The 27330-nt window shown below is 41.1% G+C and overlaps 1 pseudogene; it reads right to left on the bottom strand.

The window, feature by feature from the left end:
* Window positions 1-21986: 21986 nt before the first annotated feature.
* On the bottom strand, window positions 21987-22208 carry LOC131483817 (large ribosomal subunit protein eL39-like; annotated as a pseudogene).
* Window positions 22209-27330: the final 5122 nt, after the last annotated feature.

The following is a 27330-nucleotide window of genomic DNA, read 5'->3' as shown; positions in this document are numbered from 1 at the left end:
CAGGCATCAGCCAGAAGGAGGAAAGGAGGAATGGAAAGGCCAGTTGCTGTTCGGGATTTAAAAGGCTTTAAAAGGTTGCCAACTGAGAAATGAGTTGTGCTGCTGCCCAATTATCCATCCACCTTCTTTGGTCCACTGGCTCCCTGGTATCCGTGTGCTGAGAGAAAGAAATGATCCTAGGACAGCGATTTGGAAACCAACCTTTAGAACCGTTTGCCAGATTCTAATATTAAATGTGCTCAGGTTTATCCCTTTTCAGTTTCTGGAGGCATCTCTCTGTGTACTGAGTGCTGGGTTTAAAGGTGGTTTTTTTTTTTTTTTTTTTTTTTTTTTTTAAGTGACATAAATACATTTCCACTCCCCCTTTCTTTCCTGGGCTGAACAAATATATATTGTTCCCAAACCTCTTCCTGGCCAGGAGAAAAAAGGGAAGAGATATGGACTCTGAGGTCCTGCCCAATATAAACTGTGTTTATAAAACTCTGTAAAGCAGGTCCCTGAAAGGAACAAATGTTAAAGTCATTTTGGGTTTGAACCATATGATTTGAACCCAGGTGTAATGGCTTCTCTGTTGCTAAAGAGGCATTGTGAAGTAGACCACAGAGGGATAAACCAAATTGTCATGGACCTGGGCGTGCAGCTCAGGCCTGGTGCTGGGGGATGCTTTGCTCACGTTGGGACTGAAGGGGGTTAAATCACGGAGAGAAGACGGCTGTATAATCCAAGGCTTAGACCCTAGAGGCAGAGCCATTTGGGTCTCTCAGGAAAGAAGACAAATTCTGGTGAGTTCCTCTGTGGGGAAATGACAAAATCCCTTACCTCATAGAATTTCCTGGTGGAGGCTTCTTTTATTTGTATTCTTCAAAAACACCAGGCTAAGGTGTGTGTGTGTGCGCACGTGTGTGTTTGTGTATGTGTGTGTATATGTGTGTGTTGTTGGGACATATAGGAGAAGGTGGAAGGATATAAAAACCTGCACAAGGAACTGACTTTGGTGCACTAAGGGAAGAAGGGACTGAGCATTTATTGAGCATCTCTTATATTTTTGGTGCCTTATAAGTTATTGTTATAATCCTTACAATAACCTTCTGAGCTATTAGGCGGCTGTTGATATTAAATGGTTATTAATCATGAGGAATTTTAATACAAAGCTAGAATTGAAAGTGGACCTGACAGATGGGAATTTTGTTCTTTTGCTTTCCCCAGTTTCCCCAAAGGATGGCAGCAGAATGGTTTTGTGTGACTGTGGATGTCCAGGTATTCTCAGAATGGCTATTCGTGATATCTTCCTGCTCCGGGTAGTTTCTTTAGCAAACCCTATTTCCTAACAAACAGCTTCTCCTCCTTTTCTCATTTCTCTGATAGGAACCAGGTTCACTAATTTGAAAAAGACAGGTAAGTGCCTTCTTCAAAGAACAATGGAGAACGCATGTTGGTTCTCTTGAATTGTGGACTATCAGAGCAAATACAGCCCGTGGACAAGGTAGCCCCAAGAATCTCTTTTCCTTCCCATTTTGTTATGTGGGCTATTTGGAGGGTGTGTTTTCTCAGAGAAGACTGGGAAAATATGGTAATAGTCTGGCTTATAAAAACTGAGTCAAGTGTGAATTGGAACGTGACCTGACTCCCAACTCTGGACCTCATTCCTTTAATAAAATCTAAGATTGTTCTTGGTCAAACATTCTTATCTGTTTGTAAGCCCCCAGAGACTCTGGCACCTAAAGGTAGGGCTAGACTCTGGGAGCTATAGATATTCTAATTTTATACATGCAGGATTTGAGACTCAGGGAGTGCAGTAGTTTGTTAGGGCTGCCATAACCAAATACCACAGACTGGGTGGCTTGAAGAAGAGAAATAAATTTTCTTACAGTTCTGGAGACTGGTAGTCCAAGGTCAAGTTATTGGCAGGTTTCATTTCTCTTGAGGCCGTTCTCCTTAGTTTGCAAATGGCTGTCTTCTTGCTGTGTCCTCAAATAGTCTTTCCAATGTAGTTTTTCTTTCTTATAAAGACATTAGTTATATTGGATTAGGTCCTACCCTGTTACCTCACTTAACCTTAATCATCTCTTTAAAGTTCCTATTTTCAAATACAGCTCCATCCTAAGATACTAAGGGTTAGGGCTTCAGCATATGAATTTTGGTGAAACACAATTTAGTCTATAGCAAGAAGATTATATAAAGTGGATAAGGTCACATAACTGATAAGAGATGGAGTTGGGACAAGAACCCGGGTGAATCTGACTGTAAAATCTGTCCTCTTTCATACCACACCGAAAGTATAGGATCATTTTAGACTGTGACTTTGTGGGTCAGAGAGATTGGGTTAATTGACTTTTGTATGTCTTTTTACTCTATTCCCCAGCAAGTTTCTAAGATTCATGAGATATTTGGAGAGACTCAAGATGTCTTCCTGTACTTTGTTATTCTGCTAGTGTGATTCTGATGAAGGTTGTATCTAAACCAACAACACCCATAGATAAGTATGCTCCAGGGGTGCCAGAGTGGCTCAGTTGATTAAACATCCAACTTTGGCTCAGGTCATGATCTCACAGTTCATGAGTTCAAACCCCATATTGGGTTCTGTGCTGACAGCTCAGAGCCTGGAGCCTGCTTTGGATTCTGTGTCCCCCTCTTTCTCTGCCCCTCTTCTGCTCATGTGCTCTCTCTCTCTCAAAAATTAATAAACATTAAAAAAAATTTAAAAAAGATAAGCATGCTCCAATCACACCTACACGTATGTATTATACACTCACAGACACTATTTGAATTTAAGTACAAATCTAATAAAACTCAAGTGACCTCAGGCAACAGCTTCCATTAGTTGTTATACTTGATCCCAGATAATCAGTTCAATCAAGCGTGTATGTCCTCTACTGCTGTGTAACAAATTACCTAAGACCCAAAGGCTTAAAACAATGACAGACGTTTATTATCTTTTACAGTTTCTATGGGTCAGGCATTTGGGGTATATCCACTTGGCTAGGATAAACTATATTCCTTAGAATTTCCTTTCTAGTATGTTTCCAGATAGGGTCGGTGACAAGAGTGGTGTCTTGTGAGAGCTCCAGGGTGGAGGAGCAGTGGAAGCCATCTCGTCATGCACATACCTTCTCCCACTGTGCAATCAAACAGTAATTTTGGTGCTGTTGGGAAAAGATTTTGCAGGTGTAATTAAACACCCTAATCAGTTGTTGACTTCCAGTAAGGAAGATTATCTTGGGTAGACCTAATTTATCCAGTTGGCAGGGAGGTTTTCTGTGGTAGCATGACTTAAACAACCGGAAGGCCTTCGAAGAGGGTTTAGGCCAGAGGGTGGTAGGTGAGTGGAGACAGAGATTGACAAGGAGAGAGAGAGAGAGAGAGAGAGAGAGAGAGAGAGACAGCTTCTGCCTGTGTCTATGGAGTTCTACCTTGCTTGCTTTGCTCGCTTGCAATTTCTTCCTGACTGCCTGTGAACAACAGCTTTGGTCTTTGTCCCTGGGGTTCCAGCCTGCTTGTGATCTTTCCTTCCTGATTGCCTGCTCTAGGGACTTCAGACTTGCTAAGCCAGCCCTCACAATTTTGTAAGCTAATTCCTTGTAATAAATCCATATATTGCCTACTGGTTCTGCTTCTCTGATTGAGTTCTGACTAATCCAGAGTGGCTTAACTGGGCTGTTCTGGCTTGGAGTCTCTCATGAGGCTGTAGTAAAGATGTTGGCTAGTATTTCAGTCATCAAAGGCTTACCTGGGACTGGAAGATCTGTTTCTAAGAGGGCTCAGTCATATAGCTGGCAGGTGGTGTTGGCTGCCGGCAGGAAGTCTCAGTACCTTGCCACGTAGACCTCTCCATGGAGCTGCTTAAATACCACCATTACATGGCTGTCGACTTCCCCCAGAGTGTGTGATCCAAGAGAGCAAAGCAGCAGCATGCATGTCTTATTATTTAGCATTAGAAACCACATATCACCACTCCCACTGGATTCTGTTAGTCACCCAGATCAATCCTGAAACAATACGGAAGGGGACTGTGCAGGACTGTGAACATCAGGAGCAAAGATCAATAGTAGTCATCTTTTTTTTTTAATTAAATAAAATTTTTTTTAAATTTCAGGAATAGAATTTAGTGATTCATCACTTACATATACGCCCAGTCTTCATCCCAACAATGGCCTCCCTAATGCCCATCACCCACTTAGCCCATCCCCACCCAACACCCCACCAGCAACCCTCAGTTTGTTCTCTGTATTTAAGAGTCTCTTATGGTTTGTCTCCCTCTCTGTTTTTATATTATTTTTGCTTCCTTTCCCTTATGTTCATATGTTTTGTTTCTTTTTTTTTATTTTTTTATTTTTATTTTTTTATTTAAAAAAAAAATTTTTTTTTTAACGTTTATTTATTTTTGAGACAGAGAGAGACACAGCATGAACGGGGGAGGGGCAGAGAGAGAGGGAGACACAGAATCGGAAACAGGCTCCAGGCTCCGAGCCATCAGCCGAGAGCCCGACGCGGGGCTCGAACTCGCGGACCGCGAGATCGTGACCTGAGCTGAAGTCGGACGCTCAACCGACTGAGCCACCCAGGCGCCCCTGTTTTGTTTCTTAAATTCCACATACGAGTGAAATCATATGATATTTGTCTTTCTCTGACTGACTTATTTCACTTAGCATAAATCACTCTACTTCCATCCACCTTGTTGCAAATGGCAACATTTCATTCTTTTTGATCACCAAGTAATATTCCATTGTGTGTGTGTGTGCATGTGCGTGTGTACATGTGTGTACATCTTCTTTATCCATTCATCAGTTGATGGACATTTGGGCTCTTCCCATAATTTGGCTATTGTTGATAGTGCTGCTATAAACATTGGGGTGCATGTGCCCTTCGAATCAGCACTCCTGTATCCTTTGGATAAATACCTAGTAGGCAATTGTTGGGTTGTAAGGTAGTTCTAATTTTAGTTTTTTGAGGAACCTCAGTACTGTTTTCCAGAGTGGCTGCATCCTCACCAGCAGTGCAAAAAGGTTTCTCTTTCTCTGCATCCTCACCAACATCTGTTGTTTACCTGAGTTGTTCATTTTAGCCGTTCTGACAGGTGTGAGGTGGTATCTCATTGTAGTTTTGATTTGTATTTCTCTGATGATGACTGATATTGAGTATTTTTTTTCATGTGTCTGTTAGCCATCTGGATGTATTCTTTGGAAAAGTGTCTATTCATGTCTTCTGCCCATTTCTTCACTGGATTGTTTTTTTTTTGGGTGTTGAGTTTGATAAGTTCTTTATAGATTTTGGATACTAAACTTTTATCTGATATGTCTTTTGAAAATGTCTTCTCTCATTCTGTGGGTTGCCTTTTAGTTTTGCTGATTGTTTCTTCCACTGTGAAGAACCTTTTTATCTTGATGAGGTCCCAGTAGTTCATTTCTGCTTTTCTTTCCCTTGTCTCTGGAGACATGTCAAGTAAGAAGTTGCTGTGGCTGAGGTCAAAGAGGTTGTTGCCTGTTTTCTCCTCTAGGATTTTGAGGCTTCCTGTGTTATGTTTAGGTCTTTCACCAATTTTGAGTTTATTTTTGTGTGTGGTGTCAGAAAGTGGTCCAGGTTCATTCTTCTGCATGTTGCTGTCCAATTTTCCCAACATCATTTGCTGAAGAGACTGTCTTTTTTCCATTGAATATTCTTTCCTGCTTTGTCAAATATTAGTTGGTGATATGTTTGTGGGTCCATTTCTGGGGTCCATTTCTCTATTGTGTTGCATTGATCTATGTGTCTGTTTTTGTGCCAGTACCATACTGTCTTGATGATTAGAGCATTGTAATACAGCTTGAAGTCTGGAATTGTGATGTCTCCAGCTTTGGTTTTCTTTTTCAGGATTGCTTTGGTTATTCGGGGTCTTTTCTGGTTCCATACAAATTTTGAGATTTTTTGTTCTAGCTCTGTGAAGAATGCTTGTGTTATTTTGATAGGGATTGCATTGAATATGTAGATCGCTTTGGGTAGTATCGACATTTTAACAATATCTGTTCTTCCAATCAGTCCGTGAGCATGGAATGTTTTTCCATTTTTTGTGTCTTCTTCAGTTTCTTTCATAAGCTTTCTATAGTTTTCAGTGTGTAGAGGGTATAGGTTTTTCACCTCTTTGGTTAGGTTTATTCCTAGGTATTTTATGGTTTTTGGTGCAATTGTAAATGGGATCGATTTCTTGATTTCTCTTTCTGTTGCTTCATTATTGGTGTATAGGAATGCAACAGATTTCTGTACATTGATTTTCTATCCTGCGACTTGACTGAATTCATGTATCAGTTGTAGCAGTGTTTTGGTGGAGTCTTTGGGTTTTCCACATAGAGTATCATGACGTCTGCCAAGAGTGAAAGTTTGACTTCCTCCTTGCTGGTTTGGATGCCTTTTATTTCTTTGTGTTGTCTGACTGCTAAGGCTAGGGCTTCCAACACAAGGCTGAATAACATTGGTGAGAATGGACATCCTTGTAGTGTGCCTGACCTTAGGGGAAAGCTCTCAGTTTTTCCCCATTGAGGATAATATTAGTGGTGGGTCTTTCGTATATGGTTTTTATGATCTTGAGGTATGATCCTCTATCCCTACTTTTTTGAGGTTTTTTATCAAGAAAGATGCTGTATTTTGTCAAATGCTTTCTCTGCATGTGGTTCTTATCCTTTTTTTTTTTTTTTTTTAGTAATGTGATGTATCATGTTGATTGTTTTGCTGATATTGAACCAGCCCTGCAGCCCAGGAATAAATACCACTTGATTGTGGTGAATAATTCTTTTAATGTATTGTTGGATCTGGTTAGCTAGTATCTTGTTGAGAATTTTTGCATCCAGGTTCATTAGGGAAATTGCTCTGTAGTTCTCCTTTTTAGTGGGGTCTTTGTCTGGTTTCAGAATCAAGGTAATGCTGGCCTTGTAGAATGAGTTTGGAAGTTTTCCTTCCATTTCTATTTTTGGAACAGATTCAAAAGAATGGGTATTAACTCTCCTTTAAATGTTTGGTAAGATTCCTCTGGAAAGCTGTCTGGCCCTGGACTCTTGTTTGTTGGGAGATTTTTGATTACTAATTAGATTTGTTTACTGGTTATGGATCTGTTCAAATTTTCTATCTCTTTCTGTTTCAGTTTTGGTAGTTTATATGTTTCTAGGAATTTGTCCATTTCTTCCAGATTGCCTAATTTGTTGGCATATAATTGCTCATAATATTCTCTTATTACTGTTTGTATTTCTGTGGTGTTGGTTGTGATCTCTCCTCTTTCATTAGTGATTTTATTTATTTGTGTCCTTTCCTTTTTATTTTTGATCAATCTGGCTAGGGTTTTATAAATTTTATTAATTCTTTCAAAGAACTAGCTTCTGGTTTCATCGATCTGTTTTTTTTTGTTATTTTGATATCATTAATTTCTGCTGTAATCTTTATTATTTCCCTTCTTCTGCTGGCTTTGGGGTTTTTTTGCTGTTATTTTTCCAGCTCTTTTAGGTGTAAGATTAGGTTGTGTATTTTGAGACATTTCTTCTTTCTTTAGGAAGGACTGGATTGCTATATACTTCTCTCTTATGACCACCTTTGTTGCATCCAAGAGGTTTTGGGCTGTCGTGTTTTCATTTCATTGGCTTCCATGTACTTTTAAATTTAATTTCTTGGTTAACCCATTCATTATTTAGTAGGATGTTCTTTAATCTCCAAGTATTCATGGTCTTTCCAAATTTTTTCTTGTGGTTGGTTTGGAGTTTCATAGCATTGTGGTCTGAAAATATGCAAGGTATGATCTTGATCTTTTTGTATTTGTTGAGGGCTGATCTGTGACCTAGTATGTGATCTATTCTGTTCAAGAAAAAGAAAAGAAGTGAAAAAGAAAAAAAAAAAGAAAGAAAATTGAATAGGTAGACCTTATAACAGATTGAAATAGGACTGAAATTACTTTGTTTTCCTCTAAAAGTTAGACTATGAAGCGCTTTATAGTCCATAAACTAAGTAGGCAGTGAGACTTGTGTTCTTGAACAGCAAGGTTGGCCCAGTTGGGCAGGGCTCAGTGTAACGGCTCTGTTCTCCACTAGATGGCGCTGCTAGCCTACTGGGGTGGAGTGTTGTGGCGTTTGTAGGTGTGTATGCGCATGCGCGGGAGCGGTGAAAAAAATGACACCACCCAGCCACCCGGTCTGTTCTCCCGGATCAGCAGTCGCGCACAGGTCCTCCATCTTCAGCTCTCATCCACTCCCTGCTTTTCCACTCTCCGTGACCAGGCCCCAGGCGGTACCTCTCTCCCAAGTTTTGTCTCAGATGCGGCTGTTTTCCCCAGCCCCTTACTTCCGAAGGACTGCGGCTTTGACCCGCTCCGCCCCTCTGCGGGAGGGTCTCACGGAGCCACAGCTGAATAAGCAATGGCCGAATGTCAGCTGCACCGAGGAACGCCCACTGGACCCTGCTGCTGCCGGTGCCCCGAGACTGTGGCCATGTGCCAGCCCGCCCCAGAAAAAGTTCAAAAGACAGTGTAGCAGCAGCTTTTCAGGGATTATGGAAAATCACAACACACATCTGGCACCAGGCTTCACCCTTAACGACCTTGTTTCAGCACCAGCAAATGTGGCCGTTTTCTGGGGTCTGCTGGGACCAGGTGGTTTCAACAGTCTCTACCAAATGTCCTTCCAGCAGTGGAACCGCTTTTTCCCGTGTGGCCCGAGAACCTCCCGGACACCACTCTGTTCCTGGGGATTCACCTGTCCCACCAGAGCATCACCAGGTATCGAGCTGTGGAGTTGCAGCCTTTGCGCTCCCCTTGTTTACAGTCTTAATGGAATTTAAACCCTCTCCTTTCTCCTTTCTCCCTTTTTAGTTTAGTCCCTGCGGCTGTTTCCAATTTTCCCCTTTCTCTCCAGCTGCTTTTGGGGAGGAGTGTTTTTTCCGTATTCTGTCCCCTCCCCCCGTCTCTGTCCTCTCTCTGTCCAAAAAAGCACCTCCATTCCCGTGGCTTCTCACTCCCCAAGTTCACCTCTCCGCACCGCGTACCTGCTGAATTCTGTGGTTCAGGTTGTGCAGATTGTTGTGTTAATCCTCCAATCAGTTTTCCAGGTGTGCAGTATGGCTTAGTATTGGTCTGGCTGTATTTCATGGACGCGAGACACACAAAAACTTCCATGCTGTTCTGCCATCTTGGCTCCTCCACTGTATGTGATCTATTCTGGAGAATGTTCCATGTGCACTTGAGAAGAATGTGTATTCTACTGCTTTAGGATGAAATGTTCTGAATATATCTGTTAAGTCCATTTGGTCCAGTGTATTATTCAAAGCCATTGTTTCCTTGACTTTCTGCTTAGATGCTTTGCCCATTGTTGTAAGTGGGGTGTTGCCTACTATTATGGCATTATTATCAATGAGTTTCTGTATGTTTGTGATTAATTGATTTATATATTTGTATATTTCACATTGGGGGCATAAATTTTTACAATTGTTAGATCTTCTTGGTGGATAGACCCCTTAATTATGATATAATGCCCTTCTTCATCTCTTGTTACAGTCTTTATTTTAAAATCTAGTTTGTCTGATATTAGTATGGCTACTCCAGCTTTCTTTTGATGACCATTAGCATGATAGATGGTTCTTCATCCCCTTACTTTCAATCTGCAGGTGTCTCTAGGTCTAAAATGAGTCTCTTATAAGCAGCGTATAGATGGGTCTTGTTTTCTTTTCCATTGTGATACCCTATGTCTTTTGATGGGAGCATTTAGTCCATTGATATTTAAAGTGAGTACTGAAAAACTGAATTTAGTGCCATTGTGTTGCTTGTAGAGTTGGTGTTTCTGGTGATGTTCTCTGGTCCTTTCTAGTCTTTGTTGTTTTTGTTTTTGTTTTTGTTTTGTTTTGTTTTGTCTTTTCTCCATCAAAGAGTCCACCTTAAAATTTCTTGCTACACTGGTTTAGTACTCACAAACTCCTTTAGCTTTTGTTTGTCTGGGAAATTCTTTATCTCTCCTATTTTGAATGACAGCCTTGTTGGATAAAGAATTCTTTGCTACATATTTTTCCGTTTCAGCTTGCTGAATATATCCCACCACTCTTTTCTGGCCTGCCAAGTTTCTGTGGATAGGTCTGCTGCAAACCTGATCTGTCTTCCCTTATAGGTTAAGGACTTTTGTCCCCTTGCTGCTTTTATAATTCTTTCTTTGTCTGTGTATTTTGTGAATTTGATTATGATATGCCTTCATAATGGTTTTTGTTGAATCTAATGGGAAATCTCTATGCTTGGATTTTTTTTTTGAATTTTTAATGCTTATTTTTTAGAGAGAGAGAAAGAGAGAGTGCGAGTGGGGGAAGGGCTGAAAGAGAGGGAGACAGAGAATCCAAAGCAGGCTCTGAGTTGTCAGCACAGAGCCCGATGCGGGACTCAAACTCACGAACCATGAGATCATGACCTGAGCAAAAGCTGGATGCTTAACTGACTGAGCCACCCAGGCGCCCCTCTGTGCTGGGATTTTGATGTCTGGGTCCTTCCCCAGATTAGGAAAATTTTCTGCTATAATTTGCTCATATAAACCTTTGTCCCTTTTTCTGTTTCTTCATCTTCTGGGACTCCTATCATTCTGATGTTATTCCTTTTTAATAAGTCACTGAGTTCTCTCAGTCATGAATTGTAATCTTTTGCTTTTGTTTCTCTCCTTTTTTTCTGCTTAATTCCCCATAGTTTTGTCTTCTATATTGCTGATTTGCTGCTCATTCATTCTTGCCATCATGGCATCCATTCGAAACTGCATCTTGGTTATAGCATTTTAAATTTCATCCTGACTGGATTTTACTCCTTTTATTTCTGCATAAAAGGATTCTATACTTTTTTCAACCCTGGCTAGAGTTCCTATTACCGTGGTTCTAAATTCTAGTTCAGACATTTTGTTTATATCTGTATTCATTAGGCCCCTGACTGTCATTTCTTCTTGCTCCTTCTTTTGGGGTGAATTCCTTCATTTTGTAATTTTGGGGGAAGAAAAAAATTAATAAAATAACAAATAAAAATGAAGAACAAAACAAAAAATCAAATAAAGGATGCCAGATCCTAGGTGTGTTTTGGTCTGTTTGTTGAAAGAAGCTTCATAGAATAGGGAAAAAAGGGAAAGAGAAGAAGAAAAAAAAGGGTACGAAAAAATTTAAAAATGAAAAAATGTGTATAATAAAAGAAAAGAAAATGAAAGCAAATAAAAAATTAAAGAAATCAAAACAAAATTTTTCTTCCTGTATCCCAGCAAGAGGACGAAAAGAAAAAAAGAAAACAATTTAAGCAAAAACAGAAGCAAAGGAAATGAACAAATAAATGCACTAGCAAACAGAATGAAACCCGAATGAAGTTACATCCAGTTTCCCCTAGCACTGAAACTTCGAAGCCCTCTGGAGTCTGTACACTAAGCAGCTGGAGTTACGGGTGCTGGTCTTAGTTAGAGGGGATGTGTTTGGAGGGTGCACTTGGGTGGACTTGGTGTAATAGCTCTGTTCTTCGCTAGGTGGCACTGCTTAGCTTACTGGGGTGGATCATGTGCAGGAGAGGCAGAAATGGCTTCACCCAGCTCCCCAGTCTCTGGCACAGGACCCACAATCAAGGGCCCCTCCTTTGTCTCAAGCCTCCGTCCACTCGTCACCTCTACCCTCTCCATGTCCAAGCTGTCTGCCTGCCAGGCGGCACCTCCCTCCAGAGTTTTCTCTCAGATGGGGTTGTGTTTCAAAACCCCACACTTCAGAGGACCCCGTGGCCTGGACCCCCACTGACTCTGTGGGGGAGGGTCTCACTGAGCAATGGAAGGGTACCAGCTTGCCCCAGAAAACGTTCGTGTGATGGTGCAATGGCAGAGGTACAGAGATTATGGCAAATCACAAGGCACAGCTGGTGCCAGGTTTCACAACACTCTGGTGTCTTTGATGTTTTTATTTATTTTTGAAGGAGAGAGAGAGACAGAGCATGAGTTGGGGAGGAGCAGAGAGAGAGGGAGACACAGAATCCGAAGCGGGCTCCAGGCTCAGAGCTGTCAGCACAGAGCCCGATGTGGGGCTCGAACCTACGAACTGTGAGATCATGACCTGAGCCAAAGTCGGATGCTTAACCGACTGAGCTGCCCAGGCGCCCTGGCACTCTGGTGTCTTTGTCCCGATACAAGTAAATGTGGCTGCTCAGCGGGGTCCACTGGGACCTTTGCCCCTGTGGAGGCCATATGGCCTCTACCAAATGCACTTCAAGCAGGGGAACCACTTCTTCCCGTGTGACACCCTCAGACCCCACTGTCTGCTCCTGGGGAGCACTGAGCTCTGAGACTTCAGACACTGCACTCTACTGTTTATAGAATCCTGGTGGTATTGAAACCCTCTCCTTTCTTCCCATCAATGTTTTTGGGGGAACCGATTTCTTGTTCAGTCCCTGTGAGCATTTTCACTCTCTTTCTTTCTCTCCAGCTGCTTTTGGGGGAGTGCTTTCCTTGCACAGTCCTGAGGCACTTCATTTCCCCCCTTTTTCTTTCTCCTCTCTCCACAAAAACAGCTCCTTACCTTCTGTGATTTTTCTCTCCCCCCAGTTCACCCCTCTGCACCGTATACCTGCTGAGTTCTGTGGCTCAAGTTCTGAAGATTGTTGTGTTAATCCTTAGATCAATTTCCTAGGTGCTCAAAATGGCTTGGTGCTGATCTAGCTGCATTTCAGGGACGAGACAAGCTCAGGGCCTCCATTACTGCTCTGTCATCTTAATTACTCTCCCCAGTAGTAGTCACCTTGAAGGCTGGCTACCACAGTGCCTTTTCCATCTCAACTCATTATTTTGGTGTCATGCAGATATAGGTATAATAATGCAATGAAGAAAAAGCCTTACATAAAATTTAAAATTTTAGGCACACTTCAATACATTTAAAATAATTTGATTTTAAAGATAAATTAAGTAAAATTAAAAATTTAAATATATAGCTTTTAAATAAAAGGTAAGGGCACAGTAAATCCACCTCCATCCGTCTATCACTGGAGTCAATAAATATAAAGAGTTGGTCAAATTTGTTTGATCTATTTCTTTTACTCCACTTTTATTTTTATTTATGTATTTATTTTTTAGAGAGAGAACGAGTGAACAGGGAGAGGCAGAGAGAGAGGGGGAGAAAGAACCCCAAGCAGGCTCCATCCTGTCAGTGCGGTGCCTGACAAAGGGCTTGATCCCACGAACCGCGAGATCGCCGTCTGAGCCTAAATCAAGAGTCAGACGCTTAACCCACTGAGCCACCGAGGCTCCCCTTTTGCTAAAATATTTTAAATCAAATTCCTGAAATCAGGAATTTTACCTGAAAATAATTCCGTTTGCATCTCTGGTAAGTTCTGTTTTGTTTTGTTTTATTGTTTACACGTAGCCACCGGGCGTTTATCACACTCAATAAGATTAACAGTAATTCCTTCATGTCATGTGTGCCCAGTCCATACACGAGCTGCCCCCATGGTGTCTTGCAGTTGGTTTGTTTGAAACAGGATCTCAGCGACAACCAAACAATGCATTTGATCGTATGCCTGCTAATTCTATTTATGTACGTATATATGTATTTATGTACTTATGTATGTATGTATGTATTTATTTTCTGAAGTTTTTATTTAAATTTCAGTTGGTTAACATATAGTGTCATATCAATTTGAGATGTAGAATTTAGTGATTCAATACTGACATACAATACCCAGTGCCCAATTTATTTTAACCAAGAATGGTTTCCTCCTCCTTTTTATTTCTCCGTAACGTTTATATGTGTTCTAAAGCTTTATAGCACTGATGTGTTTCAACCCATTGTAGTTATTGTTCTTTTTGATTTCTTTTAGACCAGTGGGGACTTCTTTAGTGGGTCCTATTTCCCTTTGATGTGAATTCATTTACTGTCGAAAACCTCCTTTCAAAAGGGTGTCCCAGACTCATCTTCGTGCATCTTTGGCCCCAGACATGGAATGAGTCATTTATTCAAGGAGCTATTTACCTTTTAGTGGGAAATGGTATGCAATCTGGTACTAGGGGTGCTCACTGCCACTGCAATATTTTGAAATGTTATTTTACAATGCACTCAATAAGGCAGCAAATGAAAATAGCTGGATGTTCCCATTTCTAATTCAGTCCAATCTGCCATGTTGTAATACCTTATATAAATAGGGACCATTGAAGTGGAATTTCAGACAGAAGGTCTTTAAGGTGGAATAGCTTACTGCTAGATGATATCGTAGACGGAGTTCTTACTGGAAGTTAAACTCAGGTTATGGCCAATTGAAGCAAACTGAAGTAGATGTTATTCCTTTGATGGTAGATGTTGTTCCCAGTTTCCTTACCTGTCCCCTTCCCCCTTTCCCCTTTCCCCTCTCCCCTTTCCCCTTTCCCTATGTCCTCACCTCTTTGTTCTCAGTGTTTTCATGTACTGAGTTTTTCCTTCTCACTTAGGAAGAAAACTCCTTCACAGTTACTCCTTCAACTGTGTGGGTTGACTTTTTTTTCAGATTTTTTTAATACACTACAGTGCTGTAAATGTATTTTGTCTTATGGTTTTCTTAATAACATTTTCTTTAGGTTACTTTATTGTAAAAATACAGTATATTTCATACAACACACAAAATATGTATTAATTGATTGTTTATATTATTGGTAAGGCTCTGGTCAACAGCGGGCTATTCATATTTAAGTTTGGGGGAGTCAGAGTTACACATGAATGTTTGACTGTGTGAGGGCATTGGCACCTATAACCTCTGTGTTTTTCAAGGGTCAGCTGAACTTTCTTAGTGGTTATTCTTCAAGGGAAGCAGTAGGTTGGAGGGGAAAGTTGCAAGACCACTGTAGCAAATGAAACTGGATTTCAATCTTGGTTCCTCTGTTTTGCATTTTATAAAATGGGCACCTGGACAGAGACTGATGAACTGCAAATAATGTATCATTGAGGGAGAACTTTCAGGTGTTGGGAAGGAAGATATTTCCGGGTTGGACGTACCTTCCAGATGTCTCTCAAATTCTATCTTTTAATCATTTAATTCCATTTGATAAGAAGATAATACTCTTTATACAGTGTTCCCACAGAAGAGAAACCATATTTCCCTTCTGTATGCATTAAAAAAAGACTTAGAAATTTCTCCCAATGTAGAAGTTCATTAAATACCCTTTTTTGCAGAAAGACTTTGAAGATGGAAAACCATACATCTCATAATTCCAGGGTTTAAAGCAGAAAGGACAGATTTTTTTTTTTTTTTTGCACCAGAGTAAATATGTCAAGTATGGCCATATTTGCATATGTTGTATTTTAAAATCATGCTTGAAACCACCTCATATATTCTGAATCTGGCAAGTGGGAGGCAAGGAGGTCACCTGTACAGCTGGTGCAAGTAATGGAATTCCCACCAGGCACATTTAGAAGCTCCAAAATAATGTGACAAACAGAGCACTCCATCTGTTGGTTGTCCATTGAGATGAGCACCTGATCTACAGACAATTTAATATGGACAGTGTATCTTGAGGGTAAACATTTATAGTAAGGATCTTTAATTTTATTTACTTTCCATCTAATTATTCCAGGAAATAGTCACAAATATGAACTGTACAGGAGTACACATGCTGGTGAACAAACATCATATTTCAATCTTAATTATGCTACATGCAGAAAAAAATGGAAACTTGTTTCAACACAAGACGCTTCATAAATCTCGCATTATTGAAAACCATTTCATAAAAGCTTGGTGGCAGTTAATTTATGATATTCAAAATGACCATGAGCAGCTACATGAAGAATATTTGAGGGGAGAAAATGTAATAAACCATTTCTAAAACATGCTGTCCTTTTAAACACTTTGGATCATGGAAAAGCAAACATAAGTAATGAAGTAGAAAAATTTTTTTGTGAATTGTAAAATATAACATATAACTGATTATAGATGATAGGATAGGTTAGGTTACTGCAAATTCTCATAGTTGTCATTTCGTATCAATATATTTTTTGAAAGTTTATTTTAAAATAGAGAGAGAGAGAGCAAGCATGTACACTCACATGTGAGCAGGGTAGGGGCAGAGAGAGAGGGAGAGACAGAATACCAACCAGGCTCCTTGCTGTCAGTGCAGAGTCTGACTCGGGGCTTGATCCTATGAACCATGAGATCATGACGTGAGCCAAAACTTAGAGTTGGATCCTCAACCTAATAAGCTGCCCAGGAGCCCCTTGTGTCAATAATTTAAAAAAATTTTTTTTTTTTTTACATTTATTTATTCTTGAGAGACAGAGAGAGACAGAGCACAAGTGGGGGAGGGGCAGAGAGAGAGGGAGACACAGAATCTGAAGCAGGCTCCAGGCTCTGAGCTGTCAGCACAGAGCCTGACGTGGGGCTTGAACTCACAAACCGCGAGATTGTGACCTGAGCCAAAGTCAGATGCTTAACCAGCTGAGCCACCCAGGTGCCCCACATTAATATTTTTAACTAATTTCAGTAACCCTCACCTGGAGAAGCAGTTCTCAATTGATATATGTCTGTTGTGAGGTGTGTTGCAAGTAGTTTGTCATTAATAATAGTTACCAAAGTTTTAAAATGAATTATTCACTAGAAATTAGGGGAAACTCAAAGTGATCTGTATAATAAGGTCATCCAAGGACATGGGACTCAGGCATTTCTGTGAGCCTTCGAGGATGGGAGAGAGCTGGGGAAGGGGGAATTTTTGTTTTTAAAAGAGTTTTTATTTTAATTCCAGTTTGTTAACATACAGCATTATATTAGTTTCAGGTGTACAATATAGTAATTCAACAATTCCACACATCACCCTTTGTTCGTCACAAAAAGTGCACTCCTTAATCCCCATGATGTATTTTACTGATCCCCTCTTTACTCTCTTCACTCTGGTAACCGTCAGGTTGTTCTCTATATTTAAGAATCTATTTCTTGTTTTATCCCTGTCTTTCTTATTTTTTCCCTTTGCTTGTTTTGTTTCTTAAATTGTACATAAGAGTGAACTCATATGGAGTTTGTCTTTCTCTGATGGACTTACTTCACTTATTAGCATTATACTCTCTAGCTCCATCCATGTCGTTGCAAATGGCAAGATTTCATTCTTTTTATGGCTGAATAATATACCATTGTGTGTGTGTGTGTGTGTGTGTGTGTGTGTATCAATCACATTTTCTTTATCCATTCATCTATGGATGGACACTTGGATTGCTTCCATAGCTTGGCTATTGTAAATAATGCTGCTTGGGCACCTGGGTGTCTCAGTCAGTTAAGTGTCCAACTTTGGCTCAGGTCATGATCTCATGGTCCATGAGTTAGAACCCTGCATTTATCTCTGAGCTGATAGTGTGGAGCCTGCTTGGGATTCTCTTTCTCTCTTCCCCTCCCCAACTTGTGCTTTCTTTCTTTCTCTCTCAAAATAAATAAATAAACTTAAAAAAAATGCTGCTATAAATGTAGAGGTGTATGTATCCCTTTGAATTAGTGTTTTTGTATTCTTTTTTTCCCCCAATTTTTATTTAAATTCTAATTAGTTAACATTCAGTGCAAGATTTGTTTCAGGAGTAGAATTTAGTGATTCATCACTTACATACAACCCCTAGTGCTCATCATAACAAGTGCCCTCCTTAATACCCATCACCCATCTAGCCCACCCTCACCCACCTCCCTCTGTCAACCTTCAATTTGTTCTCTATCTTCTTTTTTAAGTTTATTTATTCATTTTTGAGAGAGAGAGAGAAAGAGAGATAACAGAGGAGGGGCAGAGAGAGGAGAGAGAGAGAGACAGAGACAGAGAGAGACAGAGAGAGAATCCCAAGCAGGCTCTATGCTGTCAGTGTAGAGCCTGACGCAGGGCTCGGACCTGTGAACTGTGGGATCATAATCTGAGCCAAAATTGAGAGTTGGCTGCTCAATTGGCTGAACCACCCAGGTGCCCTAGTTTGTTCTCTATCTTTAGGAGTCTCTTATGGTTTGTTTCCTCTTCTTTTTTCATTTTTTTCCCTCTCCCACATATGTTCATCTGTTTTGTTTCTTAAATTCCACACATGCGTAAAATCATATGGTGTTTGCCTTTCTTGCCTGACTTATTTCACTTAGCATAATACACTCTAGCTCTATCCATGTGATTGCAAATGGCAAGATTTCATTCTTTTTGATGGCTAATATTCCATTATATGTACACACACACACACACACACACACACACACACACACACCATATCTTCTTTATCCACTCATCAGTTGATGGACATTTGGGCTCTTTCCATACTTTGGAGATTGTTGATAATGCTGCTGTACACATCTGTGTGTATGTACCCCTTTGAATCTGCATTTTTGTATTTTTTGGATAAATACCTAGTAGTGCAATCGCTGGATCGTAGGGTAGTCCTATTTTTAACTTTTTGAGGCACCTCCATACTGTCTTCCAGAGCGGCTGCACCAGTTTGCGTTCCCACCAACAGTGTAAGAGGGTTCTCCTTTCTCCACATCCTCTCCAATGCCTGTTGTTTCTTGTGTCATTAATTTTAGCCATTCTGACAGGTGTGAGGTGGTATTGGAGAAGGGGGAATTTTACACAACCTGCAGCAAACTTCCTCTGTGCCAGAGCCTTTACATCAATCATTCATCACTATATCATAGTGGGTATAATAAGGTTGGGAACTGCCAAATACTTGAGCAAAGCTTGAGCATGGAGCTAGGGACCCTTTGTGGGCTGGTGTGATATAATCACCTCTGCTTCTTGCTCAGATTCTAATGGCTCTCCAAGACAAGAGATGTTGCTTCCAGTTTAGAGAGGCCCTGTTCCTGATATAGTTTGCCAGTTAAACCTCCTACAACACTTGTGTAAAGGATGCTCATAAAGGAGGGTGCCTGGCTCCCTAGGAATATATATTCTCCTTTACTATTGAGTAAGGGTCTAGGAGAAGCCAAGTGTGATATTGACCAAAGTAAAAAAAAAAAAAGTAGCAAAAATAAAAGGTAATCAAATAAAATAGTAAAAAGTAATAGTGGGCTCTTTACCGAGCTCTTCACATATTCATTAAGTGCTTTAAATAGACATTAATCCCGACCACACTCCTCTCAGTTAGGTATTATTATTTCCATTTTACAGATGGTGTAATTGAGCCTCAGGGATTTTAAGAACCTTACTCAGGGTCCCAGCTAGTGATTGACAGAGCCAGGTTCAAACCCATGTCTGCATGATGCCAGTTGCCAGCCGTGTGTACTGTGTTCCACTGTTGCAAAGTAAGAGGGGAGGATCCTACACTCCATGAGTGCTGCTCAAGAGATGTAACAAAAATTGTCATGCTATACAAAAATCAACTTACACTTTCAAAGCCTATTACAAATTATGAAGCTTTTTTTACATATACTATCTCACCGACCATTAAAATAACTAGGGAAGACCCTCTTTATGTGTAAGACTCACACGTGCATGCGTGTGTGTGTGTGTGTGTGTGTGTGTCTGTGTGTATGTTGGACATTGCGATGGAGTGAGAGGGAGGAAGACAATGTTAGAGTACTCTATTCCTGTTACTCAGTATGTGAAATGACATAAACAGTGTAAAAGCTTTAAAGATCTTCATTTCAATTGATCTGAAGATTAACAGATAATCTTTCCTAATAAAATAAGAAGTAAAACTGAACCCTGACTCTTTAGACCTGACCCAACTCTTGGTTTCTTTTAAATTCTTGACTGATTGTCCCTGCAGAACCAGGCTTCTGCTCCAGTTGGTCTGAATCCAGCAACTGTGAACCTTAACTCACAGGCTATATTACTCCTGACTTGTGGGCAGAAGGCATCAGTGAACTCTTTTTTGTAAGGCCCTGGGACCAAAGAGGCAGAGGAAATGTGAGGGAATGACAGTGAGCACCTTTTCAAAGTATTGGTTTATATATCATATTTCAGTATTCCAAAAGTATTATTTAGGCTTTTGTGCACTACCCATTTTGGAGAACAAGAGATAAGTCACAAGCTTGACCTTCAAAGATCAAGTTGTAGAGGCATCATTTATGAAGTATTTATGTGTGGATATAACTTAATACATTGGACCACAGGTGAGCTTTGTTTCTCTCAAGACTACCCACCCATCCACTAGCCAAGTTCACACCCAATGACAGCATGTCATTTTTGAGCCAAAATGACTGTGGTCCCAGAGCTGGTTCAACTTCCTTTTGCCTGGAGAACAAAGTATAAAGCCATCTTGGAAAGGAGAAGGAATTTTCATAGAGAGGGCAGAGTTCATGAAGTGTTACATTAGGCACCCGATCCCTTCCCCTTTTTCCAATCTGTGGGGGTACAGAGGTCACTTGACCTGCTCTCTTTGCATGTCCCACCAGCCTAAGGGGTCCCTGAGAGTGTTCCATGGGACTTGAAAGGCGATTTTAGACATAAAGCTGGTGCCTTCTTCTTTCAGGAGCTACCATTAAAACTAGGGGCTGACAGATGTGCCTTGCCATGGCTGGGTCTGGAAAAACCATTGGGTGGTGCAGCTGAGATGGATGGAGAGTGTCTGGGTCTCCACCATGTGGCATGGCAAGGATGTTTGAATTTTCCTGTGTGCCCAGAACCCACCTGCAAAAGTGACTAGGGGCAGTAACTGGTTTGCAGCCCTGCCCTTTCCCCAGGGTGTAGAGTCAAAGGGAAGGAGTAGAAGGAAGGTGGGAATAGACCTGGATGGTGTTGACTGAGATAGTAATTCCTGAAGTGGATTAAAAGACACTTCTGGACTGGGTCAATTTTGGTGGATTGGACTAAATTTAGTTTTCTTACTGTCAAGTGGGAGTGGAAGCCTGTCAAAGAAAAGTGTGTGCAGATATAAAAATAAAGAGTTTCAGGTTTTCACAAAGCTGATTTGTCATTGTCCAACTCATGCCACTTACAGTAGATTTGTTAAATCTACAGTGAGGCAGTTATCGAAAGCCAGGCTTTGTTGAAAAGAACATGCCTTTCTAAATTCCAAAAGCTTCACTTTAAATAACAGAACTGAAGAGCTGAGCTTAGAGCACAGGAGGAACAGGGCATTGGGAGAGGAAAAGGCCAAGGACTGGCCTGAGGGCCTTGATCCACGTTCTCCAATTGAGGTTGAGAGTCTTTGGGTAATGGGGGTTAGAAGCAATCAAAGGACTTTAGGGAAATCCTGAACAGGAATCTTTCAGGATCACTGGGAATTAGGATCCAGAGGGAGTGGAGATCAGTCCCAGAAAACAGAGTTCCTTTTTTTTCCACATCTGAGTCACAGAGTGGTGAGATGTATCACTGCTCACGAGCATGCAGGGGCCTTCCTGGTGGGAGGACTAGACATCCTCACCCTGATGAACTCAGGTATGGCTATGTGACTTGCTCTGGCAAATAAATGTGAGCAGAAATGAAGGGTGTCTCTCTTAGGCAGAAATGCTAAGCAACATAATTGGTCATGCTTTAAAAAAACAACCCTCTATCTCTTACCATGGTGGAAGCAGGTATTGAGGTGGAGCTTACATCAGCCTGGACTCTCGAGTGACTACGATGGGCAGATTTTCCCTGTCAGTTTATGATGAGTGAGAAGTAAGTGTTCTTATAATACAACTTTTGGGTTTTTTGTTACTGTGGCATGAACCACTACCGCTTTCTGACCAATACACAGTGTGAAAATTTTATCCCCAAGACATGGTCTGTATAACTCCATTTAAACAGGTATAGTTAATTTGCTGAAGAGGGCAGCAGGATTAAATTCCATCCCAGTTGTTTCTTAAACAATTCAACTTACTCCCTAACTTACTAGGACTAACTTACTCCCTTTTTTAATGGCCCCTATTACTTTCTACTTGAATTATAGTTATTGGTGATGCATTTAAAGTCCTCCCCTAGGCTGAAGATTCTTTGAGGATGGGAAGCATGTCTGCTCCATTTTTGAATAAAAACTCATTCCTCCCCCCCACCGCAAACAAAACTTTCTCATAGTTATTATTGAACCAACCTACTAGTGTGGAAGCATAGAAACAAGAGAAAAATAATTTTCCCAGTAAAGCGTGTCCGGCTGTTCAGATAGTAGTGATGTTTTCAGCGTCATGTGGTAAGAGGCTGGTGACCTTGATACAGCAGACATATGTGTGCCATCTCAAGTACAATTCTGTATGCACCCAACTTTATTCTTCTCCAGTGTCTCCTCTCAGAGTTGAACCTGATTTTATTACTAGTTTTCATTTGAATCCATTGGGGAATGGGATGATCCCGCTTTTGTTTCTTGGCCAAGAATCACTTGATCCTGAAAGTCTCGTGAGAGGACATGATGAGGAGCAGAGTCAACTGCACCCACCACAATGGTCAAGAAAGGGAATAAAAGAACAAAGCCCATTCTCTACAGGTCATATGAATGAGTGGTAGAAACTATTGGTAGAAGCTTGGTTAGTCTGAAACCTCTGAAAACAGAAACACAATAGATATTTTGGATATTACAATTTCCTAAAATATAAAAAAAAATTCTTGTTGTATTAGAGAGATACTTATTATGTAGAATAGAGCCTTTCTCTTCAGTGGGCTCGTTGAATAGAAGCTTTTGCAACTGCACACTCTTCAGATAAGGTGAAAAATAAAGAAAAAATTATCATTAGCTAACATTTATTGAATATTTACCACGGGCCAAATACTGTTCTAAACCTTTTACACTTACATCTTCAGAACAACCTTAAAAGTTAGGTACTATTATGATTCTTAATTTTGAGATAAAGAAAATTCAGCACAGAGAGGTTAAGTAACTGGCTCAAGGTCACACAACAAGGTGGTGGATTTGGAATTCAAATCTAGGTCTGACTCCAAAAATCTTGCTTTTAGCCACTGTGCTATACTACTCACTCAGCAGCAGAAATATTTTTGAGGCTTCTTCAGCTCTCAGCTACCTTGTCTGGGAGCTACCTCTATCTATAACTCACATTAAGGAGTAGGACTTAGGTCTCCTTCAAAGCTGATGAGACTAGCGGTAGGCTGGTCAATGGTTCATCCAATGGAATGTTAGACTTTTTTCTCTAGAAAATTTAAACCAAGAAACACAGAGTGTGAAATTAGGGTATGCGAAAGGCAAAAATGACAAATTGAGGGTCTTTGACCTGGACCTTTTTGTTTGGCCCCAGCCACCAGTGAAAAATCAAAAATGGGAGAATGGGGAAGGCAAGGGAAAAAGTCACCAAATATTGTCCATGACAAAAAATAGCATGTGTAATATTCCACTTAGGTATTATTATACTTGCATGTGTATAGGTATAAGGAGGTGCTGGTGCATAAAAATATGGTCACCAAATGTTGGTGATGGCCAATGAAGAGTAACGGCATTTTAGGTGATATTTATTATTTCATGTAGATTTATGTATCTCTTGACTACTTTACAATGAGCATGTATAATTAGAAAAAAAAAGATCTTAATTTTAAACATGAAGATTTTACATAAATCTCTGTATTCCTAGGTTCAGTTGAAACTTGAAAGCACTGGCATTGCTGGGCTCACACTTTCACATGGCAACCAGGGCTGGGGCTGAGTCTCGACTTTTCCTTCTAGCATGGTGGATAAACTCTAACTTCCACAACCTGTTCTTCACACTTGACTGTATTTGCTTCTTGCTATTTAGTGCTTGTTGCCTGTCAGCATTTGACGGGCCTTTCTTTAGAGACTTGGGGTTAGCAGCCATGTTGGGTTATGCGCAATCTACAAAAGCCATGTAAGGTAAGGTAAGCCATGCAAGCTCAGGATCTAGAGCAGGACCATCTAATGGAACTTTCTGTGATGATAGAAACAAGCACTTGAAATGTGGCTAGTGTAACCAAGGACCTGAATTTTAAACTTTATTTAATTGTAATTCCTTTTAATTAAAATAGCCACGTGTGGCTTATGGCTACTATACTGGATAGTATAGATTGAGAGACAGAAAGAGAGGGAGAGAGAAAGAGAGGGAGAGAGAGAGAGAGATGAGAGTTTGCTGAGGGTGGAGATACTCTAAAGAGAGTATCTACATAGGTCGTGCTAATAGGTGGCCCAAAAGTCACACATAGCCTACCTTCAGACTGTATATTGGAAAAGAAGTGAGGGATGAGAAAAGGGGTTGGTGCAAGAGAACCTCTTTAGAGAGAGCTGTCAGCATGTTCTACATTTCTCCCCCTTTCCTCCACCTGCTTCAAATCAAGTAATGGGGATGCAGGAAGATTGCACAGAGAAGTGACCTATTCCTTGGATTTACAAGACTCAGAAGTGGGTGTTTGGCTGTCCTTGGAAAATGTCAAAGGAGAGACTAGCTGGCGATGCCCCTGCCCACACAGCAAGGAGAAAGGGCTAAAATGGGAGCAGCCTGAGTTTGACAAGAGGGTACCCTCTGGTCTAGAGAGAACTCTGTAGAAGGTGGCGGTGGGGTCACTACCTAAGAAGATGAGATATCTACAATAGGAAGAGTCTTTGTGGGGTCTACTTTCAGAGACTACTGTTGGAAGGGAGGGAGTGGAAGACCCCAAACACACCCCCTGAAAGAGAGATGTAGCAGTGTGAACTGCCAATCAGAGGGTACCAGCCTGCAAAGACAAGAGCACCCATCTCGAGGCCCTTTTCCCCCTTTTACCTTCCTCACGTGCCTCACCTGGTGAGGAGGTGGACCAAGGAGAGCAAAGGCAGACCTCAGCTTCTGTCTCCGCAAAAGGTTCCCAGTGGGAAAAATGGATTGCCATTTACTTAGGTGGGGGAATGCAGAGGGAAAAGTTTTACTTCTGGAGGGGAGGAATCAGGAGTTCAGTTTGGGAAGGTGGATACCAACTAGCTAGCCTAGAGGAGATGTTGAGGAGACAGCTGTATAGAATCGGGAGTTCAAGAGCGAGAGGAGAGACAAAGTTGGGAATTGTCGGCATGTAGATGGCATTTGAAACCATGCAAATGGATGAGTTCACTTAGGGAGTGAGCCCACATAAGTAGAGGACTGAGGGCTGAGCCCTGTGACACCCCGATGTTTAAATGCATGGAGATGGATGGATCCATGTAGGGTGCTTAGAGCAGAGTTTGGCACATGTTGTGTGCTCAGTAACTGCTATTATCAGTCGGAAATGACTGGGGAACAGAGGTTTTCTAATGGAGATCGAACTCAACGTTGACCTAGTGACTTGTAATAGCTACATAGGTAGGGGGCAGCGCTCGCCATAGGAAGAGCAAGTGGCAAACTTGCTAATTCGCATTCTATATATGGCTCTGTTCCCAAGGCTGGTTTACTGAAGGACGTGTCCTGTTCAATCCTATCTGGGGTGCGAGGAGATAAGCGTGGCATCCAGGGAGGCCAGTCACCCAGACCGAGCCTGGGGAGGCAGAAGCAGAGAGCAGCTGTCAGCTTTACAGGCGCAGAATCTGTACTTTAGCCTTACAGCTGGAGTTGTGCCCGGAAACCCCGTGGCCAAACTCAGAAGAGACCGATGGTTCAATCGAAGCACGATTTTAGTAATTTATAATTGACGAGGGCTTCTCTGCATCCTAGCAAATGGTGTCTTCATCTCTCACCTGGACTTCCACAAGAGTTCCCAAACATTTCCCCACCTCCACTCTTGCTCCCCTCCAGTTCTTTCACCACAGGCTGGCTGGAGTGATCTTTAAGGAATATTGTTTGGATCATGTCCCTCTCAATCTTTGATTCCTTCTTTGTCTGGCTAGTATCGGAATAAAGTCCAAACTTGACGGAGTTTGGCCCTGCTTGGTTTGAGCCCAGCCTTCCTTTCCAACTTTGTCTCAGGCAGCCCTGACCTCCATCCTCCTTCTCTTTATGCACGCTAGCATTTTTTCAGATGGAGAGCCTCACTTGCTCCAAGCCCATCTTATCTCTAGGTCCTCCGACCTGCTGGTCCCTCTGTGGGTGCTGTTCCCTCCCAACCCTGCACACCTGGAATGTCAACTTATACATCTCTTCCACACAGAGGGCCTTCCTGACCTTCCAATCCAAGTTAAGTCCTCCCAGTTATTGTTTCTTATCTTGCCTTCATAGCACTTCATAAAAAGTTTGTACGTTTATTTCTACGTTAATTTGTTTAACGTCTGCTCTCTGACTAAGCTTCCGGTCCATAGGGCAGTAGTTCACGACTGCATTGCCCAGTGCCTGGCAGGGTGCTTGGTACACGGAAGTTGCTCAATGAGTATTTGTTGAGTAAATGGATGCCAAGGGGACCAGAATGTTATCTCTGTGGCTCAACAGTGTTCCTGTAGAAGATTTACCTGGGAAGCCAAATTACCCGCTGGAGGTGGTACCAGCATGGAATCAGGGCCAGGGAGGTGGTTGGGTGATTTTAGTGCCTGGTGTGTTTGAATCATGAGATCCTGATACCCTCATCTCTACTCTGAGGAAGTATCTGCAAGGGGTCTGGTCCTTTGCTTTTCTAGGGCATCAGGCTCACCCTTCCAACACGTTCTTTCACCACGCAGTTGGTGAGGTTACAAATAGAATCATAGGCTTCTGGGCTTTTATTTTTATTTATTTTTTGGTATAAATAATTTTTTTTGTAATTTTTATTTTATTTATCTAGTTTAAGTTTTTATTTTAATCTCAGTTAACGTACAGTGTGGTATCATTATTATTATTTTATTCTTTATTATTTCATTATTTCAAAGTAAATATGATAAGAAGCAAATAGTTTGGAACTATAATGTTCACAGAGTCTAACAGTTCCCTGCTTCTAAAATTATGATTGGGGAGGGGGGCGCCTGGGTGACTCAGTCAGTTAAGCATCTGACTTCAGCTCAGGTCATGATCTCACGGTTCGTGAGTTCCAGCCCCGCGTCAGGCTCTGTGCTGACAGCTCAGAGCCTGGAGCCTGTTTCAGATTCTGTGTCTTTCTCTCTCTTTGCCCCTCCCTGCTCACGCTCTGTCTCTCTCTCTCTCAGAAATAAATAAACATTGGGTGTTGTATGGAAACCGGCTCGACAATAAATTATATTTAATAAAAAAGGATAACAAAATAAAATTAAGAGAATAAATAAACATTAAAAAAATAAAAAAAAACCCATAAAATTATGGCTGGGATTTGTGCGTGCTCAAATTTCTCAGCCATTTTTTTCAGAATATTGGTTAGTGTGAATTATCTTTTCTGACAATTTATTTTAGTTATTGAACTATTTACCTACTTATTGCAGTTTCATGTTCAGCCTTATCTTCAAGTTCGGGGGCTCTCTTGTCGTCACATATGCCAATGACACACACAGTGGTGTAAGGCTTTAGAACACTTGCCAGTTCTGGCTTCCTGATGTGAAATTCAGGTTGTTTCTGAATCTGTTAATAGATTCGATCAAGGCAAAAGGTCTTCAATTCATAAAAATGGACCATAACAAACTTAGAAAACAAAAAGCTCAACAGAGGTATGATAGCGCTTTCCTTAATGTTTCTGCCTCTCTGTTAAATACCCATAT

This window comes from Neofelis nebulosa, chromosome 8 (genome assembly GCF_028018385.1).
Source record: "Neofelis nebulosa isolate mNeoNeb1 chromosome 8, mNeoNeb1.pri, whole genome shotgun sequence".
Classification (NCBI taxonomy): domain Eukaryota; kingdom Metazoa; phylum Chordata; class Mammalia; order Carnivora; family Felidae; genus Neofelis; species Neofelis nebulosa.
The sequence above is the reverse complement of the archived record's forward strand: the minus strand, read 5'-3'. Positions and strand labels throughout refer to the sequence as shown.